Source organism: Rutidosis leptorrhynchoides, chromosome 8 (assembly GCF_046630445.1).
Source record: "Rutidosis leptorrhynchoides isolate AG116_Rl617_1_P2 chromosome 8, CSIRO_AGI_Rlap_v1, whole genome shotgun sequence".
NCBI lineage: Eukaryota > Viridiplantae > Streptophyta > Magnoliopsida > Asterales > Asteraceae > Rutidosis > Rutidosis leptorrhynchoides.
Window position 1 is genome coordinate 3,014,114 of NC_092340.1, and position 6,370 is coordinate 3,020,483.

The window sequence follows — 6,370 nt, forward strand, 5'->3', positions numbered from 1 at the left end:
GACCTTAACATAGAGTGCTTAAGATATCTGGCATCATACATTCCACTATTCAAATGTATGACAAGAACCCTTCGAAGTACTAAAGTATTTCCACTATTCGAAAATGGGGGTGGTTGGTGCCCGTAGATCTACCTTTAAGATTCGCGTCAATTAGTGTTTTTCACTAATTCTTAGGTTACCAAGCATAATAATAATAAGTACAGATATCCGGTATAACAAAACAATCGTGGAATGTAGTTTCATGAACTTGTGCCTATTTTGTAAAATATTTATAAATTTTGCATGTATTCTCATCCCAAAATAATTTAGATAGTAAAAATGGGACTATAACTCACTTGTCCAACAGTATAAATTGTGACGACCCAGAAATTTCCGACCAAATTTAAACTTAATCTTTATATATTTTTGACACGATAAGCAGAGTCTGTAATATTGAGTCTCAAAAGTTTTGGGATTATATTTCATGTAATCAATTACCCTTGCGACTGTTCACGACGATTCACGAACAATTGTGTTTGAATAAGTATGTAAATATATATATATATATATATATATATATATATACATATACATATATATATATATATATATATATATACATATATATATATACATATATATATATACATATATATATATACATATATATATATATATATATATATATATAAGTAAATATAATATTTCGAAATAATAAAATACAATTTAATCATTAGATTAAATTGTAAAATAATATACAGAATCATTAGGTTATTATTAAAATAAATCTCTAAATGTATATATGTACACATAGGATTCCTATATAAAGGATGATTATATGCATATTGTGATATAGGAAAACGAATAAGTATTAAATAGTCATAATATGTTATTATTATTAAATACTATATAACTAATATATTGTAATATTAAAATATGTAATTACAAGTTAAGATATAGTTATTATATTAATATGGTTATTATTATTATTTAAGTGAATATTAACATTAATATATAGATATATATATATATATATATATATATATATATATATATATATATATATATATATATATATATATATATATATATATATATATATATATATATATATATATATATATATATATATATATATATATCAGTATTATTAGTACTATTGAATTTATAATATAAGATTTAATACTCTTAAATGTTTATAATATTATTGTTACTAATATTATTGTTATCGTTATTAATATTATTAATATCATTATTATTATTATTACTTTGATATTAATGATAAATGATATTATTATTTCTATTATTAATATTAGTATTTTTATTATTAGTTAATAAAAATTAACATTCATTTATCATTATCATACTTACAATTTTAATACTGAATATATTAATCCAGTAAGAATCACGGGCAGATTTAAAAGGTTCACATTATTTGGTTCATATCACTATCTGGTTTTGTATTCTTTTTATTTTTCTTCTCCCACTCTGCACTCTGTCGATTGCCATTCTCAATCAAAACATCTGATCAATTTTATCATTAATATAACCTGAACGTTTATCCATCATCATTATCAATTACAACAGTTTATATTTATTTGTGTCTGTTAAGTTTAACAGAAATTGAGAAAACTGTCGACATATTTGTTCTTGACGGCTTTTAAACAATAACCTACAGAGATGATCAAAATCATGTCGTAATACTTCCTGTAAAATTTCAAATCCCAATTTATTATATCGATCACGAATTTCTGAGTCAAAGTTTTGATTTAAAAAGTCAACAGATTGTTCTTCAAGCGAATTCGAATTATCCGATATAGTTCATGTTCAAATGACGATTCAGTTAGTTTCAAACAATGATTTAGAACTTGTTTTATTTAAGAATTTCTGTCAAAAAAATTCCAAATTTCGAAATCAAATTTTTATTTTTTTTATTTTCAGCGACGAGCAACAGAGACCAGTTTTTCTGTTTCTTTTATTTTTTATTTATTTAAAACAATACAATAAGTAAATGATTATTTCCATTTCATTTTCATACTCCGAATCAAAACTTAAAACGGGATATGATGATGTATGGGCTTTGATTAATTTAAGAATGAGGAAGAAGAAGAAACAGAAATAATATCAGGTTAATAATACATGGGTTGTAATTAAGAACAGAAAAGTACAAGTGGTCGAATGGTTAGGAGGTGATTCGAGTGAGCGGGAGGTCTCGGGTTCGAGCCTGGTGGATGGCAGCTTTTCTTTTTATTGAGCTATTTTACTAAGGTAGTTAATTTATTATTATTATTAATATTGTTATTATTATTATTATTATTGTTATTATTATTATTATTATTATTATTATTATTATTATTATTATTATTATTATTATTATTATTATTATTATTATTATTATTATTATTATTATTGTTGTTGTTGTATTTATGATTAAACTTATAATTAAGTGTAGATACAAAGATGAAATATTATTATCATTAATATCATTATATTATTATTATTACTATATCATTAATATTATTACTATTATTATTAATATAAATTATTGAATATAAAAGATAATGAATAAAATTAAAGTGAATATATGTAAATGCTAGTAATTGTAATATTAGAAATTTTGATGAGATTAGAATTATGAGAACGATAAGTATGATAGTACTAGAGATAAAATTTACAGTATTGACAATAGGTAATATTAGGAATAAGTATGAAATTTATCTAAGTTAATGATTTATGCATGTACGTATAACACAGCTTTGAATTTTTATTATAAGTATTATTACTAATATTACCATAAGTATCATTTCGTAATTTTTAGTATTATTATTATTATTATCAACAAAATATTATTGATATTATCATTATTAGTATTAGTATGATTATCATTAATAGTATTGTTATTATTAAAAAGAATTATCATTATTATCCTTTTCATATAGAAATTAATATTTTGTTATCAATAAAACTATTAATATTATCATTATCAAGTATTATTTATATCATTATTATTAAGCTAATATTATTTATGAAAATAAAATTTTTAAATGACATTGTTAAGATTATAAGTACTAAAATCAAGAGTATAGATATAAAATTATATTTAAATTACATAATTTAACTATATTAATAATTATATAGATATATATAAAATGAAAATATGTAAATAATTAATAAAACTTACAAATTATTAAATATAACAGGTACAGCACTAATAATAATATATAAACTTATTCGATTACAAATATGTGTATTAATAAATATAAAAATGATATAGGTTCGTGAATCCGAGGCCAACCCTACTTTTGTTCAATGCCATCATATGTATGTTTACTACAAAATACATTAGGTGAGTTCATTTGATTCCCTTTTACTCTTTACATTTTTGGGACTGAGAATACATGCGCTACTTTTACAACTGCTTTATTAAATGCTTTTGAAATACATTTTGAACTACGAATATATGAAATGCCTTTATAAATGTTTGACGAGATAGACACAAGCAAAACATTCCTCGAATGAATTATGTGGACGTGATAATTACCACCATTGAATTATGTGGACGTGATAATTGCCACAATTGATATGAATATTTTTCCCCTGATTATTATTGCTTGGTAACCTAAGAATTAGGGAACATCACTAATTTTGAGAATTAGTGCACGCCTAATTGACGCGAATCCTAAAGGTAGCTACCGGGTTTAACACCCCCACCCAGAATGTTCACTAGACGGAAGGGCTAGTGGGCATGGTGTTTAGTACTTCGAAGTTTATATGATTATTATACAGACGAGATGTTCTATTCTGGGGATATTATTATGCGCATTATATGTTAAGGTCGGTTACCAAGCCAAGCTATGAAAGCAATGAAAACTGAATGTTATGTATCGAGAGAATGATTTTATACACATGTTATGTGTATGTTATTTTTGTGCACGAGATATGTGTACGGTTACTAAGATTTATGAAAGATGATTTCGTACACGAGAAATGTGTACGGTATTTAAAAGATATCGCATGTACATTACAGGTGGGTATAGGATTCGGGCTCATTTGTACCATGCAGCATTTAAATCTTGTGGTCTATCAAAATGATGAATTTTATTGCTTTATGATAAACCTATGAACTCACCAACCTTTTGGTTGACACTTGAAAGCATGTTTATTCTCAGGTATGAAAGAAATCTTCCGCTGTGCATTTGCTCATTTTAAAGATATTACTTGGAGTCATTCATGACATATTTCAAAAGACGTTGCATTCGAGTCATCGAGTTCATCAAGATTATTATTAAGTCAATTATAGTTGGAGGTATTATGAAATAGTATGCTTGCCGTCAACTTTCGATGTAAAGAAAGTTTCTCTTTTAAAAACGAATGCAATGTTTGTAAATGTATCATATAGAGGTCAATTACCTCGCGATGTAATCAACTATTATGAATCGTTTATATTGTTTATGAACGGTGCATTTCAGTTGGTATCAGAGCGGTGGTCTTAGCGAACCAGGTCTTACGTTAATGTGTCTAACTGATAGTTGTTTAGATGCATTAGTGAGTCTGGACTTCGACCGTGTCTGCATGTCAAAAGTTTTGCTTATCATTTCGTGTCGAAAATTTCCTGCTTATCATTCTTAGGGAATCACTTGCTTATCATTCTTAGTCTAGACACGTCTTACTGCCTCTATTGCATAGACAGTGTATAGATAAATTCATATCTTAGCGTATCTGTTATTGTTACCTTTGCCTGATAGATTCCGTAGATTCCTCCGTAACTTATGGGATTTTAGTATTATATATACATATGTAAATAATGTATTGCATGGTACTAATCTACATCCTATAATCTATTTCTTATCAAAAATCCTTCATCTGATCGTACGAGATGAATCCGTCAACCAGTTCGAATTCCTCGGATTCTGACAGCTATTTCGATATGGAGTTTCACCTAAGCTCCGAAAGCAGTGTCACCAGAATGAATCAACCAATTCATCTGATGGGTTCGTAGTTGACTTAACAGATGGAGACGAGAAGAAGGCGATCCTTTCCACCAACCAACTTCACCTCTTGGTGTGTAGCGACCCGACAAAATTGTCATTGACGGCGCCGTCTACTTAGGTCCCGTTATGTGGTCATAAGTCTTTAAAACAACGTTTGACCAAAAGTATGTCACATTCATTTCAAAAGTACAGATGTTTCGAGGTTTACAAAGTAGTTCGACAACTAGTTACATAACAAAGTTTAAAGTACAATTGAAACATATGCGACACAATTTAAAAGTAGCCAAAAGACGCTCCACGTATGCATGTATACTCGACATCCAAGCAAGTATCAAAAGTAATGAGCGGAAGCATGTATCACAAAACGTTCAAGGACCTGAGAAAAATATAGAAATCTGTCAACGAAAACGTTGGTGAAATCATAGGTTTAAGTGAGTAAGTACAAATGAACCACAAGATTTGTAACATTGATATAATAGTAATACATTCCAAAAGTTTGTTTCACGAGCACCCAATTATCAATGCTTAACATTCCTTCCATAGAACCCCATCACAATAGTGTTAGAACATACACTGTTTCTCGAAAATATATTTCATTCGTAAACGGTAGCGAACCGTTTGAATGATTGTTTGTCAAACCCATATGGCCATATAACATAAGTTCTTGCTTACACCCGGCAAGTGTAACTAATGATAATCGAATTGAGGATTTTTGTTCAAACTCGTATGTAGAATGTTTGTTTTCCTGTACTTGTGTTCACTTAGTAAAAAGAAATGTTTATGTTTTCTCATCCCAAATGTAAGTTCAAAAGAGTAAAAGTGGGACTATGATCTCACCTTGAGTGCACGTATGTAAAAGTACTTCAACAAGTAAACGTGTGCAAGAACGAATGCTCGTCTTGACCTAAACAAATAGGTTTGTATCAATAACGGTAAACACGATAGGTCAAAGTGTTCAAGTAGTCCTATGGCTCGTTAAGACTCGATCATAATAGCATGTGAATCAAATTGTCATGTTTCATGTAAGGTACAAGTATAAAAACATATTAGAATGATTGCACAAACATTTGGTTAAGTTTGATTAAAAGTCAACTTTGGTCGGTCAAAGTCAATGAAAAAGTCAACACGTTCGGGTCGGGTCCCGAACTATTTTTTTGAGGTTTTTATTCGTATATAAGCATGTTAGAACAAGTTACATGTGAATTGGAGGTCCATAGCGTGCCAAACATTTTTCATATTTTGACCATGTAGGTCAGAACCTGGACACGCCTTAGGTCGCGCCGCGACCCAAGACTGCCGCGCTGTGGCATTTAACGTGTGCTGGTACCTGGTCAGTCTCAAATGTCCAAGTCTCAAATTAAAAGTCTTTCAAACATAAATCACAAACCGCTAACACTTAG